At 43.0% G+C, this 16944-nt stretch overlaps 1 protein-coding gene across 1 annotated transcript in view; it reads left to right on the forward strand.

Annotated features, from left to right (window-relative positions):
• Positions 1-16859: 16859 nt before the first annotated feature.
• ZNF518B (zinc finger protein 518B) overlaps positions 16860-16944 on the forward strand; it is a 14599-nt gene continuing 14514 nt past the window's right edge. Inside the window, exon 1 of the mRNA XM_019526523.1 lies at positions 16860-16923. The gene's annotated coding sequence lies outside the window, so the exon portion shown is untranslated. The remainder of the gene's footprint in view (positions 16924-16944) is intronic.

Consider the following 16944-nt stretch of genomic DNA (forward strand, 5'->3'; position numbering starts at 1 on the left):
AGGTTCCTTCCGACCCTAGAAACTATGAAACTATGAAAAATAAATACTTAGGGGAAATTTAGTTAGGAGTGGCTGGTAAACAGTATAATGAGGTATTTTCGTTTTTTAACAAATCAAAATATGGAATTTTAAAAGTGCCTTTTAAAATACAGATGGTGTTTTTCAAAAGTTACCATTGGGAACTGGGTAGGTAGGCATATGTGAAAATCCTGAGGCATTAATCTGTATCTTTAAAATTCTAGCCTTAAGTGTCTAATAGCCATAAATAAATCAATATAGTGGATATAATTTGATGCATCTATGAGTGGTTAGAGTGAATACTACTTTAAAGATCAGGAGCTTCATCCCTTATTTAGACAAGGCTCCTGTGGACTTCAATGAGAATGGAATATGGAAAACTTCACAACTTTAATCCATATTTAGACAGCTAAGAAAACTGGATTAGGGTTGTTCAGTTTTGCCTAATTTGACTTTCAGAGATGTTGACTACCAGCTACTCTCATTTGAATCAATGAATGAATTCACCTGAGGACCAGCATTCAGTTACAGAGAAGTAGAACAGACTGCACTATTGCAGTGAAAACTGCTTCTCAAGAATTTGCTTTATAAAGTAATTTCCCCCCTCTCTGATTTTTATAGTAAAGTAGCTAAGAAACTGGGAAAATAAGGAAAAGTTAATACAGGAGAAACAAACAAATAGTGAGACAGTTGGAGAGTTATTTCCTACTTAAAATGACAGTTTTTTGAGAAGCCACTGAACTTGGCTATTTATAAGGAAGAGTTAAGTACTTGAGCTGATCCATGAAATTAAGGAGTAGCTGGAACAGTTAAACGAAGCACAGAAGCGAATGAATGCTGCAATATGGACAGGAGGATTCTAATGATAAGTGTTCTTTGGATTATGGAACAGTGTCATGTGATAAAGAAGAATCCTTAATGCCAGTCATTCAAATTGGAATGGAATAATAGAGAACAATCCTGCATAGCATTAGAAATCCAACTGGTAGGGCCCTGACTTTTGTAAAGTCTCATGCAAATTCTTAATTTTTTACATTGATTTCAGTGAGACTACTCTGTGGAAAGTTAAATGCATATATATTTATAATATTGTAGCTTAGGTCTATTTAAACTCTACTTTCTTTAATCTTTCTTGAACTCCTATTCAGTGCTGGTTCTCTTAAAATCAAATGGCTAATTACAGACTGAAAGTAGAAGATTGGTATTTCTTTCAAGGAAAAAACAACTTGCAGCTGACAAGCAGTATGTTCTAATTTTGAAATCGCAGAAGGGGAATAGAGACTTCCCTATTATGATCATCATTATTTTAAAAAAAATTACTGTAAACTAAAAATATCACTAAGTGTGCCTGTTGAGACTGCAAAGCGACTTCAAAAATTCAAATAAGCTCATTTAGATGTCACCAAAAGATGAACTATGTTCATTATCAGCCAATGAATTTAAAACTAGAAACAGAATTCTTTCTTTCTTTTTATACATTCCTGCCCCCCAGTATTACCAGTCTAAATGTACAGGGGAAAAAAAGTAATTGTACCCTTGCATACATTTCAGAAACTGAGGGGGGAGGGGGAACCTGCAAAGCCAGGTACAGGTGTTCAAAAATATCTATTCCACCTCGGGTTTGGGTTTCTTTTTTGTTTTTGTAGTATTCTGGAAGCAGCCTAGGTTGGATCGGTAATAAACAGAACACGCATTTACCCTTTAGTGAGGGTGGAGGAGACTTGAGGTTGCCTGCACTAGCCAAGGCCTGCAGGTTGGGGCTGCTTTTACAAGCCTCCCAGCTGGCCCTAGGGACTCCCTGGGCTGCCGAAGACTGCTGAGTGCCAAGGGCTACCCCTGACTGGCTGCAGGGCACAGGCAAACACATCCCCAACCTCCTTCCACATCACCATGGACCCTCCCCTACACCTAGCCTTAGGATTTCAGAAAAGCCCCAGAGAGCACTCTTCATTATGAATGCTCAGTGTCACCCCCATCCTCCCTCTTCCCTAGTACTCTACAACCCTTTAACTGTGGACTAACAAAGCTTTGTAGCACCCCACATGTCCATGGCCTGGGTACCTGCTAGAAGTGGCTGAGCCATGGAGGTCACAGGGCTGCCTCTGTGCAGGCTCAGTTCTGATGTTCTGCCCCCAACTACCCCAACCCACCAGAGGCTCCTGCTTGGGGTCTGAATGGCAGGATGCTTGGCTCTGGCCACTGAGATGTTGTGTGCAGGAGCCAGGGTCAGGCTCTGTGGTGATGTGCCTGAGCACAGTGGTTCTCCTGGGTTCAATGACAGGTGTGTGTATGCCTTGTGACAGGGTGCAGTGGCATGGCCCATAGACACAGGTGCCCAGGTCCCAGGACTTGTGCAGGGAATAAAGATGCCTCCCTTTTCCCCCTTGCTACTTACCTGCAATTTAATGATTGCCAGAGGCAGGAGATGGGGCTGAGGAGAGGGGATTTGCTGGCTAGTCTCTGGGAGAGCTCAGGACCAGGGTCTGTGGAGCTGTGCCTGAACATGGGGCTGTGGAGCTCCCTTGCTGGGTGTGCAGGAGCCAGGGTCCCAGGGTCTTTAAATATCTCATGGGATTGTGCCCATGCCTTCCTGTGAGTGGGGGGGGGGGGCCTGGGATGCCAGAGGACAGCAATCTGATTTGAATCAGTAGGGGATCTGGTACAGAAGTTTGATTCACCAGCCTAACCTAAATAGCACATCAAAATCAGCTTCTGCCATTTTTAGCCCGGTCTGTGTGTGCTGAACTTCTGAGTATAGATCAATTACTCCCCCTGCCCCAATCACTTAGACCAGTTTGTGTGTAATGTTTGTACCTGGCCTATGACTCGCTCGTGAAGTGGCCTATGAATCTAAAATGGGTCTTTAAGTGTCTCAGTCCAAGGCTGTCATTCTCAAAACTACCACCCAATCCTATATCTGCCTAAAGTCTCTAGATCCCCAAGTTTCACTAGCAAAATTCCCTGGGTATCTAAAATTCTTCTTCTGTCTTATGCTTCAGAACTTTTTACATTTTTTCATGGCTGACTTGCCTAAATCCAATGTGAATCCTTAAACATGGCATGTACCATCTTCCCTATGGGCCCTATGAGTAGGCATGTTTAGTGCCAACCAGCTAGAATAAGGTCCCCACAAAACACAGCAGTCAGACTCTTAGATAAAATAATAATAATAAAAAAAAGCTGAGAGAGGAGAAATGGTGTTTTCCTTTTATACAATAGGTTGGTAGCTAAATGTAGATGTGATCTTTGGTAGACAGCTGCAGAAGAAGTGCCATGAACAATACTGAGATTTTTATATGGCCTTCATTGACCTGACTAGGGCCTTTGAGTCGATCAACAAAGAGGCCCTATGAAGTTCCTGATGAAATTTGGATGCCTGCCAAAATCTGTTACCATCATCATACTTCTTCAGAATGACATGATGGCAACCTAAGCAATGGTTTGCAAATGGATCCCTTCACTATTAGAACTGGCGTGGAGTAAGGTTGTATGATTGTACCAACAACCTTTTCCATCTAGATCACAGCTATTCTGCATCTCATTGCAGTGTCACATGGACAGGAATTGCTTTAACATTAATAGGTTAACTTCCAAATCAAACACCTCCATTGCTGATTTTCCAATATGCTTATGATTGTGTCATGTTTGCCCACTCAGCTGAAAAGTTCCTGGTCACTGCTTCTGTGAAGTACATGAAATGCTTGCACTCCCTATCAACTTCATGTAAATGAAGATACTTTATCAACCCACCCTAAACCAAACCTTTGCTCCTCCATAGATTACATTTAAAGGACAGTCTCTGAAGAATGTTGACCATTTTCCCTACCTGGATAGCCACCTTTCCCAAAAATTAAACATAAATGACAATATTTAACAATGGATAAAATCTACCAGAGTTGCCTTTGGACATCTCCCAAATCATATCTCTGATGATCATGACATCATACCAAACTTCTTGTCTACCAAGTTTTGTATGGATGTGAAGCTTGGATGACATATCAGAAACACTGCCTTAAAGATCTGGAACATTGACATCAGTGATGTCTTCAGAAAATCACTCATACCAATTAGAAGGACAGAAGAATGAATGCCAGCATTCTGGCTTAAAGCAAACATCACCAGTATTGAACCCAAGTTTATGTACCACCAGCTATCCACCAGGATACCTGACTACTAACTCCCAAAACAGGTCTTCTACTCCTAGCTTACCAATGGTCACTGTTCTAAACGTGGTCAAAAGAAGAGATACAAGAACATGTTGAAGGCAAATCTGAAAAAAATGTGATATTAACATCAATACACAGATGACTTGAGCATTGAATTTTCTCCAGCGATGCCATGATGGCATCAATCATTTTGAGCGAACTTGCCTAACTATGAAAGCAGATAGACAAGGGAGACAAAGGGAAAGATCTGTGACCTGACATCACCAGAATCCACTCCTTTTCCCTGGAACTGTTTGATATGTCTGCAGTCAAACATGTGGACCTCAGATTGGCCTCTTCATCATGTCTGGACTCTGACTTCTTGGTTTACTGGAAGACTGTCATCCTAATACTGAGGGACTGCCAATGATGATAGTGGTTAGAGCGCTAATGTGGGAGGGGAGAGACCTGGGTTCAGATGCCTGTTGTAAGTGCTGTTTATGTATTTATCCCATTTGTGTTTAGTTCTGCCCAGCTGTGTCCCCTAGTCAACAGACTAGAGAGTTATGCTCATTCTTGCTTTTTCTTTCTGGCCCAATGAATCGTATTTTCTGCATCATGGACCAGCTTCATCAGGAGGGCTTGGGTGCTTCTATGTCAAAATATGGCATAGACTTGGTGGCTGGAGCCCTTCCCATGGAGGTGGGAGGTATGGGTTTGAACACTCACAGAAAGGGGAGAGAATTGAACTTAAATTTCATCCAGGAACCACCACAGTGTTGGAAATCTACTACTGCCACCACCAACACAGTCTGTTTAAAAAACAAAACAAAACAAAATAACCCCCCCAAAAAAAACAACCTTGAGTTTCTGAAAGGAGTGACTTAGAAGCCTAAGCTTTATGAAGGGTTGTAAATCATGACTCCATGTGGGAAGCAGAGCCCTTCCTGCTGCCCAGAGTTAGATGCTTAAGCCCCAGACAAGGAAAAGATATAAAATACCTCCCTGTCTTCTGCATTTCTTGTTGGTTAGCTTAGACATCAGGGAGGTAAAGAGTCTTTTCATTTCAGCCTTGGCTATAGCCTGGCAGCTGAGGCACTTCTTGGGAGCTGAGAGATATAGTATCAATCTTCTCAAGGCTGAGAAGGGCATTTAACCTAGATTTCCAACTTTCTGAGATCGGGGTGGGGGGGAAGGTCAGTGCTTTGTCCACTAGGCTCCTTTAAAGGATGGAAACAATGACACCATCACCACTTAAAGTGGCTATTTCTGCATTTTTATGTAGAGCACAATCTTGTCAGGGTGTTAAATGTGTTCTGAGGATATTTTATTGGATCAAAACCTTCAGGCAAATGTCTTAATCCTGAGTGGGCTTAGGTATGATTTGGGTGCTGAGTTGCTCAGCCTTATAAAAACTGTAAATTACAAATATAGACAAATTTATGGATGATTTAATAACTTCTAATACTGCAGCTCCAATGTTTAATAAGACTTGTGGTTATGATTTAGTTGTAAACACAGAAACAGGTTGTAATTCTATAATATAAATATTTGGCATTTATATGGAACAAGAGTGTTTTAAGCAGTGAACCAAATGCAGATGTCAAACACTGGAGACACAGAAAAAAAGAAATAAGACTGGTTGGCAAAGAACAGTGTGAGTTGAAGATGGACCAAAATATTGGAGGATGTTGGCAATGCCACAGGGCTTCTTCCTAGAGAAGCTCAGGAAATTGTGGGGGAGAAAGAGAGAGACGGAAAGAGGGAGGGTGAATGAGTGAGAGGGCAAGAAAGGACACTTTTAAAGTGTGAACTTGCAGGAATGGAAACCATGGAAATAAGGAGAAGGTAAACTTTTAGATTTGGCAAAACAATAGGGCAATGAATAAAGGTGGGGAGGCAAAGTTTAAATGAGTGTCTATACAAGGGATTTACTTAATTTTATTCAAAGATCTACATGACTTAATTCCTTATTGTGAAGTGATGTTTATGCTTCTGTTGAAAAGCAGCAGTAAATACATCTCACGGTGGGTTATACCATGTTAATATTCCTGTGGTCATGTCCAGGGGCAGATTTAGAGGGGGCACAGTAGCACCCGCCTTTCAGACCATGCCAAGGACTTTTCTTCTAGGTCCTGGAATTGGGTAAGAATTCCTGCCCCCCTCCTTCCCCTCCATGCTCAATGACATGTCCCTTCCTTTTCTATTCCCCACCTCTCCCACCTGCCACTATGCCTATGTATCTGACGTGGGGACATGGGGAATTCTAGACCTGTTCCTGCCCAACTTCAGCTGGTATGCATAAGGAGTTGAGCACCAGTGGCACCGGGAGGGTTCCTCTTCCCTGCCCAGTCCCTCTGGGTGTTCCTGCCAATCCAGAAGCAGGCTGAGGGAGGGAGAACCCATATACACCTGCTGCAGCTGTCCCTGGCTGAGCCCAGCTCCCCATGCAGCACAGCCCCAGTTGAAGTGGATCAGGAGTGGCTCTTGAGCTTCCTCCCACTCCTGGGGCAGCCGAGGACAGTAGTAATGGTAGGCTCAGAAGAGGGGGAATGGAAGAGGAGGTGACATGCTGTGCATGAAGGAGAAGGAGGGGAGGGAAATTCTTACCTGATTCAGGGCCTTAAAAATGAATCCTCAGCTACAGCTCCCATAGCAGTGTCTACCTACCCTAATAGGGGAAAGGAAGGGTTGGTTGGGAGTTGGGGTCCTTGCAGCACTGTTTGCTGTATCCACACTCCCCTTACAAAATCCTGGATCTGCCCACGGTTATATCTCTACTACAAACTATTTGACAGAAAAGCAGCTGGAAGACTACATTACTTAGTTTCGAGTGGATTGGCTGTTCTTTTCACTTATATTCTGAACTGCTCTGAGATTATGGTGACCAGCTGTTCAAATGTAAGCAAGCAAATAGGTTCCGTCCATTTGTGTCTTCATGTTCCAGGGATGAGCTTCCTAATATTTTGTTCTAGCCTTATGCCCAGCCAATTCACCATGTGTCCAAATGGAGCCAAGAAGGATTACAATACAACGCCCTACAGTGTTGCAAAACAATCCCAAATACATGAAAATGACTTACAAGACAATGAAAGGCAACAAATAGGTTTCTAGAAGGGTGTGAGTGACCTGTATATATTACGAGCGAGACAGTATTCTGGCACAGGGCATTGAGCTTTGTTCCACACTTCCTCTCAAACACAGTGGCTGAGTCCTAGATGCTCAGGATTGTGCAGCCAATGACTCCATACTTAAATATGTGCCTGACAGCTAGGACATCTTTGATCTGACCAAAATCCATCTAGAAACAGACACCCAGGCTCTTATGCCTGTTGTTAACCAGACTTTTGTCCCTGAAAGCATTCATCATGCCAGCAGCATGGCAAAGAAGACTAGTAAGAATCATTATTTTTGCCTTTATTAGAAATCATTGGTATTGTATTCTGTGACTTGCATCTTGTATACGTCTTTATTTCTGGAACTGAATGTTTGAAATTGTGGGTAGATGTGAGCTAGTAAACTTTCTGAGAGAAACTCTACCTCCTTCCAAATTAACTTGTCTGCATGCCCAAATAGCACTGCATAGCAGTTGATGATGATAATAATTCAATAGCCAGCTTTGCAACAAGAAACCTGCCAGCTACAGCTAGTCTCCATCTCCTTTCCTGGATCCCTCTTGTCTGCCCAACTGAGCCATTTCCAACCCCTCAACCTCCCTGCCTAACTGGTGACCACACCACTTTCTGCTTCTGTCCCTCACAGGCCATGCTCTGCCTACTGTTTCCTGTATTCAAGTGCTAACCATACCAGCAAAAAAGAATACTTTACCCTAGAATATGGTCATTGGGAAAAGTGTTGTGTAGCTGTATTTTGGAGTATAATGTATATTTCAGTTGTTACGAATCAACCAATAAATTAATTCAGTTCAGCAATGAAAATTATTTTTTTTTTTTAGTACAAATCTAAGCAAGGACTTTTTCTCAGTACAAAACTAGTATAGAAACTAGTTGCAGCAGTAAACAAACTACTGGTAGGAAACTCGTACACTGTGCAGCACTAGTAAGAAAGTATCAACATTATTAGGAAGAAAAATTGTTAGAAAGAGCTTTCTGACTATGAGAGTGGCCAAGCACTGGAACAGGTTACCTAGAAAAGATGTGGAATCTTAATCCCTGCATATTTTCAAGACCAAGTTGGACAAAGACTTTCCTTGGATGATTTAGTCGGGATGATCCTGCCCTGACCAGGGATCTGGACTAAGTGACCTCGTGAGGTCCCTTCTCACCCTACTTTCCTGTGACTTTTTTTTAACTTCCATTATGTTTGTAAATGACTGCAAAAATGGCCCCAAATAGCAAATCTGAGCATGCCCATGAGGGGACGGGCATTAAAAGGAATGATAAGTATAGGAAATGCTCTAACAGGGCTCTCATGTTACACAGCAGGACTTTTCCTTCTTTCTTGAAAAGGCTGCCATATCCCAGCCACAAAGAACATAAAGAAGAGCCATTTTGGTGAATAAGAGCAATGTACATGTTGATAATTTCTTAGATGCTTCAGAAATGGGTGTGTTCTAGGATTGTGCGAAATTTCACCACCAGTTTTGTTTCGATGCTGTTTTGAAGTTGAAATAGCAAAATTGAAATGAAACAGATATTGTCTAAACAGCTTGAAATGAAATGAGGCAAGTCGAAATGTTTCACCATTTCGATGCTGTTTTGACATTCGCCCATAGGCTATAACGAGGAAGGTCAAAACAGCTTGTAACTTTGTTATTTCTGGCCAGATTTGGATAAATCTTGCAGAAATAGTAGCCCGTTCTGAGGGAATAAAGCATGCCAAGTTTCAAGAAGAAAGGTGCAGGGGGTTTGGAGAAACTGCACACCAAAATCTTGAGAGCCAAACTTGTGTCGTGTATGTGTTAAGCCACAGCAGGGTCAAAACTACAGGAATGCTAGCCCCTACTGAGGCCACAAAGCCTGCCACGTTTCAAGAAGATAAGTGCAGGGGTTTGGGGGGAACTGCACTTCAAGCTGCGGACAAGCAAAACTCATGCCATGGGTGACCCTGTGTGTGTTAAGGCGCAGCACAGTGAAAGCTGCAGGCCTGCTAGCCCCTGCTGTGGCCAAGAAGCCTGCTAGCTGTCAAGGAGATAGGTGTAGGAGGTTCTGGGGCCCTGCACCCTTAGCTGCTGCCAGACAAAACTCGTGACATGGGTACTTGTGCAACTGTCTGTCTTGGGACAGTTGATCATCTGTATTGATTTATTTCCTCTCCTCAGTCATGATTTTGTAGGTGTTAATCCATACTCATTAAATCGTTATGTAGTAGCTACCTACTGTATATTGAGCTGGTCTCTGAGTGAATCATGATTAATTGGTAACTGCTAACACAATAGCTTAGCAGCCAGGCCTGCAATAGCATGTTCTCTACTGTAACATGGAGCAGAGACATTCCTCAAATGTTCTTAAAGTCTACACTTTGGGAATATTTTGTTTTTTCTCTCTCTTTCTCTCTCAATACATTTTTATATAAAAATAAAACATTCCCAAAGTGTAGCCTTTAAGAACAACACCGAAATCATGAGAGTTAGCAACACAGTTTGCAGGTTGGGGTAAGCTTGGGGCTAGAAGAGTAATCCACAGCATTTGCACGTCTGCAGGCAATTCTGACATTTGAAGGATATGTCCCTTCTCCATGTTGAAAGAGCCAAGTTTTTCACATTCCCGAAATGTAGACTTTAAGAACAATGTCAAAAATCATGAGAGTTGGCAACACTGTATAAATGTGAAATGTAATGCAACAGAAGATCTGAGCGTGTCATATGCTGTCAGCCAGCCATGCACTGGTAGCAATCTGAGTGAGCCAGAAAGGAATCTTGTATTATGATTCCAAAGCTCATGGGAGAAAAGGTAGAAAAAGATTGACCATTTCCAAATTCTCTCTGGAGCGCTCTTCAGATGACATCTCAGAATTGTTGGGTGAAAAATCTTTGTTGGAATGGAAACTGAACAATTCATAGATGTAGGGTCAGAAGGGACCTTGCAGATCTTCTAGTCTGATCCCCTGTCCTGGGCAGGAGAGAACTGGGCTCAAATGACCCTAGCTAGGTAATCGTCAAGCTTCCTCTTAAAGACCCCCAAGGTAGGAGCCAGCACTATTCCCCTTGGAAGTTGGTTCCAGGTCCTAGCTGCCCTGACTGTGAAGTAGTACCTTCTAATGTCTAGTCTGAACCTACTCTCTAACAACTTATGGCTGTTATTCCTTGTTACTCCGGTAGGCGCTTGGGGGAACAAGGTCTCTCCCATTCCCTACTGGTCCCCCCAGTAAGTTTTTTATTGATGGCCACCAGGTCCCCTCTCAGCCTTCTCTTGTGAAGGCTGAACAAGTTAAGGTCCTGTAGCCTCTCCTCATATGGTCTGCCCTGCTGTCCCCGGATCTTGCGAGTGGCCCTCCTTTGGACCCTCTCAATGCTGTCCACATCCCTCCTGAGGTGCGGCACCCAGAACTGGACACATTACTCCAATTGTGGCCTGACCAGTATTGCATAGAGGAGGAGGGTCACCTCCTTGGCCCTGCTTTTGATGCATCTGTGGATGCACGGCTAGGTGCGGTTAGCCCTACTGACCATGTCCTCGCACTGGTGGCCCATGTTCATCTTGGAATCGATGATGACTCCAAGATCTCTTTCTGCCATTGTGCTTTCAAGAAGAAAAGAGTTCCCCAGCCTGTAGGTATGCTGCTGGTTCTTACTGCCCAAGTGCAGTGCCCTACATTTGTCAGTATTGAATCTCATCCTATTCTCATTTGCCTACCCCTGTAACCTGTCCAGGTTCAGCTGTATCTTGTCCCTCCCTTCTAGTGTGTCCACCTCACCCCAAATCTTGGTGTTGTCCACAAATTTGAGCAGGGTGCTGTTCACCCCCTTGTCCAAGTCGCTAATAAAGAAACTGAACAGTGCAGGCCCAAGGACCGAGCCCTGGGGGACTACACTGCTCACATCCCTCCAGATCGAATATGACCCATCTACCATCACTCTGAGTGCAGCCCCTCAGACAATTTGCTATCCATCTGACTGGGTAGGCATCAATGCCACAGTCACCTAGCTTTTTAATGAGAATGGGGTGGGAGACGGTGTCACAATGAACAATACTGCTTGTATCTTTTTTTTTCTTACTTTGTAAGAAAGTACACCACTGAGGTATTCAGATTCTAATTGACAAATATTAGACAAACTGTCAGTGAAGAAAACAAGAACCAAAGAGGAGAAGTTCCATGACTTTGTGAAAACATCTGAGTAATGAGGGATGATGGTTCAGAAATTAAGAGGGTTTCTCAATGATGAAACTGAAAAGGACAGAGAACCAGTAAAGACAGTGTTTCTGTACCCAGGCAGCTTCCAGTGAAGGGATTTTCTGCAACCAGAATACTATTGACAAGAGAAGGGGAATGCAGAGGGATTCAGCAGAAATCATGAGCAGATGCACATTGCTTTGGAAAGCACACTGCATTAAAGGTTGCTACCCCCACTTTAGCCTGAAGTTGTCTAGACTGTGGCGAACTCCCACTGGAAGAAACATTTTGCCAAAAGAACTACCAGCTGCACTTCCTTCCATCATAGCAGACGAAACAGCAATTTCTGAGATGAAACCCAAATACAAGGTTTCTGCATACAAATCCAGCCCTTGGGATTCCTATTTGGTTGTGAAGAGGAAAGACTGAGGCAACAAGCAACTATAAGCTTTATCTGAATTTGGAGAAAAGAAGTCTAAAAGATTCTGAACTGGTGTGGGTTTTTTTTTTTCCTGCTTTGGCAGCCCCCCCCCTACTGCTGCACAATGTTTTAGCATTTGCAATTTTAGGAAAACAAAATGATCTCTTTTGTTCAGCTGCTCCTCTCTTATCACTCTTATTTTCACCCAAAAGCCAGAATATTCTGATATAATGAAAGCACATCCCCAAGTCTTCCTACAAAAGCCCTGCATATTGAAAAGCACATCTAGTAAGAAAAAAAACATCCACTTTATAGTAAAGGACATACCCTCTGAAGCCCAGCAGTCACATTGTGCTAGCATCTCCATACTGTCCACAGTGAAACCATATTCCTGACTATTTTTCAAATTAATAATGTGCACAAACCATGTTAAAATAATGGTGCACACCATAATAAACCAGCCCCTCTGCAATCCCCACCAAACAGAACCCAATGTTTTCTCATGTACTATACCACTCAATTATGGCACCTATATGACCTTCCAAACCAGTAGTAGTGTAGCTACCATACTGTAGTGCTGTATATGTGCTAATGAGCTCTACTGTGACAGAATATATGTGCTCAGTGCCACATAAAAGTTGCTTCACTACTTGTGGTTCAGAAAGTAATGTAGACAACAATATATTTATAATTTTAGGTACTTACTGGCTATACTTCTAGCCTTTCCATTACTATCATCTACTGCTCTTCCAAGGACATACTGTATTGTTATCTTATAATTGCTTAGGAGATTAGTTATGCAGTTCTTTACTACAATCCAAGTGTCCAATGAAAGGCTTCATAAGCCATGATAGGATGAGGAAAGCAGGTCTCAGAATAAGAAAGTGAATGTGCATGCTATAAGCATCTATAGCTTTAACCATGATGACAAATCTACCTTTTTCAGTAAAGAAGAGATGCAAATTTCTGAAAACTCTAGCATCGTGATTTTCTTTTCAGGCCACCCCTTGCTAATACTGTCGGTAAACCTTTCACAGTGATTAACCAGGTCTTTGAGGATGACAGAGAGAGAACTCTATGAATTCTAGGGACTCTCAGCCTTCTCTTGATTTCATATCAGGAGTATGAGTTGTACCAGTTCCATATGTGGCTGGGGAACACCATGTATCCAAAGACATCAATAATCTCAGGTGGAGTGGCAAATCTTAAAACATGGGATGATTGTACCTTTTAATAGCAGCACATATTTATAACAACATAGTCTCAACCATCAATCTGCCTATACCAAATTGGTTAGCTCCTGATTGGTAGCAATTTGATTAGTGGCAGTGTCCCATGCCAATGTCCACATACTTTGGAAAGGATAAAGGAATGCTCATGGTGGTTTGCTGCCACTTTAGATCTGGAGTGACTTCTGCTCAGGTCTCCAGGGAAGGGTTATTTGTCACCCTGAAGTTTTGCAACTACTGCTAGTTATGCCAGGCCTGCAGCACAATACTACCACTCAATGCTCGTTTCTCAAGTCCAACAATGGCACTGCACTGATATAAAATGTAATACCGAATGCATTTGTAGAAGCTGTTGTATATTCCTAATTTTCAGTACCTTGGCATTGACAACTGTTTTGCCCATAAATAAAAGTAGTCTATTAACAGCTTAGAGAAGAATCCAGTTTGTCTTTTTGATGCTTGGATTTTCAAAGTTTGACCCTCAGAATGGTATGGCTTTCCAGATAGATTTGCTAGATGTCAAACAGCGAGCTGCTGGAATACTTCTTAAATGAAGTGTGTCTGGCAGTGCTGCCAAGAAACATGATAAATATGTCACAAAGCTGAATTCGTAATTTGGAATTGAGCTTCATGTGCTAAAACAATGACTCATCATGAAGTAAAGCTAAGTTGTGCATTTGGCTGTTCAAAAGCAGTTATAATGAAGCATCTCACTGCAGAGTGACCTCACTTTCCCCAACTCCCCAGCATTCAGAATACCTAAATTTAGAAATGATGATGATGGTGGTGGTGGTGGAGTCAATAGAGAAAAGATACAGAAGGAATGGCAGCAGAAGAAAAACAGAAAATTTATGGAATGTCTTGGAATGAGAATGGGCAATGATGAAAGCAATAATGAAAAACAGTTCGCAGCTGACTTCCTGCCTATGGGGCAGGGGGCTGGACTCGATGATCTTTCGAGGTCCCTTCCAGCTCTAATGTCTATGAAATCTATAAAATTCTATGCTGATGGTTCAGACAGATTGAGAACTGGTAACCAAAGGAAAAAGTGAGAAAGAGGAGTTAGAGTAGCTTGATAGCTAATTTCCTTAATGGCTTAAGTTGCATGGAAGAAAGAGAAATGCAAGAATAGGTTGGCACCACAATCTTAGGTGACAGTAGAGAATTGGTTTGGATGCAGGTGGAACGAGCAACACAAAACAACCTCCAATTCCAAATTTCCTGACAGTGGCTATTCAGATTCTAATACTGATTTTATTTCAGCTTATTTGTTTTTATTTAAATACTAAATGCTTACCACCTTTGATACAGACAATTGTCTCATTAATTCCACAGTAAGTTAACCATGTCTGTTCTAAAGAAGAAAAGACCCCTTGGAGAAGATGAATGTTTTTTCAGTGTTTTGACCTCAGATAAATGTGTCTATTTCATTACCATTAAATATGTTTATTTTAATCTGTATCATTTTAGGTGTTACTAGAAAAATTGAAAGTAGAAAAATTGCCATCATTCTTATGGGCTTGAACTATTGTTATTTCATACTCTAGAATCTCAGCTTTTATTTTAAAATTCTCTAATTCTTCTGGTTGTGCAGAAAGCGGTGAACCAAATCTAATCTATAAAATGATGTTTACAAAGAAATTGTAGCAATAGATCTGAAAGTGTAAATTCTATAAGATCCATAGGGGCATTTCCTAATTATGATAGTTTAAAATGGCAATATTATTAAACTAATCCAAGGTTGTCAGAGATCCAGAGAGTGCAAACCCATGGTTAAGTAGATTTTTCAGTCCCTGCAGCCTCTGCAACATTATCTGCATTCCCTTCTCCTTTTCCCTCTGATTCTGGAGCCTAAAGAAGCAAAACAGAGGCAAACAAAACCCTAAGACCAGCAGGAGGCATCTGAGTGAAAACTAATGGAGCTTAAAAGAGTGTATACCAGCAATTCTCAACTGGGGTTTGTTAGCTACCCTTTCCAGGATGAAGGGAACTGTAGCTCATAACAACCCAATAAATATTGCTACTAATATCCCTGCACTTCACAGGTAATAATTAAACCTCATCTTTCTTGAATGGTTTCCATCTGCACTAACTTGATGGCCTCTCCTACTACTCGTTCATCTTACAATGGTTCCTGATAACACCTGCTAAGTCACAGCCTTCATCTATTTCTTTAAGCAGACTATTTTCATCTACATAGAGTCTTTTCTCTGCTATTTAGCTCAGCTTGTATGTGTATCTACAGTACCATTTTCTTAGAACTGGGGAAGGGCACTCAATGGGCAAAAGCCCATCCAACAGCTCTCCCAACTATATAGTTGGAAAACAAAAGATGCTACAAAACATCTGTGCCTCTCCCTCTATTCCCTGGACCATCATGGCTACAACAATGCTCCAATTCTATTATTTTTATGCATTAGTTTTTGAAAAGGGATGCTGTTAAATTCAGAACAGTTGTGAAGGGGTACAGTGAATGTAGAGGAAGGTTAATAACCACTGACATACACATTGTGACCCTGCTGAAGGTAAACTAAGCCCTTACTTTGCAATGGCATCCATTAGAACAGAAGAACACCTTGTCACTCAGAAAGTATAATCCACTACCAGTTCTTATTATAACAGAATCTATTCTAGCAGAAAAGGTATTTGCTGCATTGAATTGACTGGACTAACACAAACCCATGTGTAGTGAAAAACTCCATATTAAGGTAAAACTTGAGAAGAACTGTGCACCCTAAAGCTAAAAAGATGATGGGTTTAATCACAACCAACATGCAAATGTTGACAGTGGTGAGCAGGGACAGCGGGGACATAACCGTGCTGCCACCACGGCCCCTGCTACTGCTGGGTGCTGGCTCCCCACAGTCAGCACAGAAATCTTGGGGGCACATGTCAATTCAGATAATTCACAAGTACTTCATGTGGGACAAGCTTGTCTAGCTGTAAGGTTTGAGATAAAATGCTCAAACTTGAATCAAGCTGGTCACCTGTTTTTAGCCTCAGTGGCTTCACAAGTACTTAACGTACCTGCAGCTCGTCCCTCTGTAAGGTGTTGGACTTGCTTAGACTTGAGATTAAACACTTGCATTCAAATCAAGCTGGTCACCTGCTTTTCAGCTTGGATACTTCACAGGAACTTAATGTGGGCTTGTCCATCTCCTGATTTTAGCCTCAGACACTTCATACTGGCTTAGCGTGGGGAAGGGGGCTTATCCCTCTCCCATTGTTACGCTTTGCTCCAGGCACTTCACAGGCCCTCAGCATGGGGCCACAGCATGTCAGTCTGGAAGGTCTCGGGTTCGCTGCGAGAGCCAAAACGTTTAAATCCCAATCAAGCCGGTTGCCTGTTTCCAGCCTCAGCCCCACTTGGGTCGTTCTCCAAGGTGCCTTTTTCTTTCCCCCGCACCAGGAGCTGGCACCGGGCAGTTCGCAAACCCCGCATTTTCCTACCACGTGGCACCAGGTCTTGGAGCAGAAGGTCCGGGCCAGCTCCGACGATGAGGCTTTCCCCGACCCTAGGGCGACACAAGCGCGGGCCGGGGCCGGGATCACCGAGCGGGACTGCAGGCGCGATCCGGGCGGGGAGGGGAGGCCCCTCCAGCCCCGCGGCGCCACCTCAGCAGCGCCCCCCCGGGCAGCCGCCCTGTAGAGCTCTACTGTGCCGCGGTGGCGCTGACCAATAGGGAGCTGCGGCGGCGGCAGCGCTGGCCAATGGCGCGGCGTGGAACGCGCCGGGGAGCTGAGGTCACTTCCGCCGCAGGCTGCTGGAGTCGGCGGCGGCGGGGAGCGGCGGGGTCGCGGCGCTGCCGTACAGCGGGTGAGTCTGGGCGGGCGCGGG

Source organism: Gavialis gangeticus, unplaced genomic scaffold (genome assembly GCF_001723915.1).
Source record: "Gavialis gangeticus isolate Ggan-Ray unplaced genomic scaffold, GavGan_comp1, whole genome shotgun sequence".
NCBI lineage: Eukaryota > Metazoa > Chordata > Crocodylia > Gavialidae > Gavialis > Gavialis gangeticus.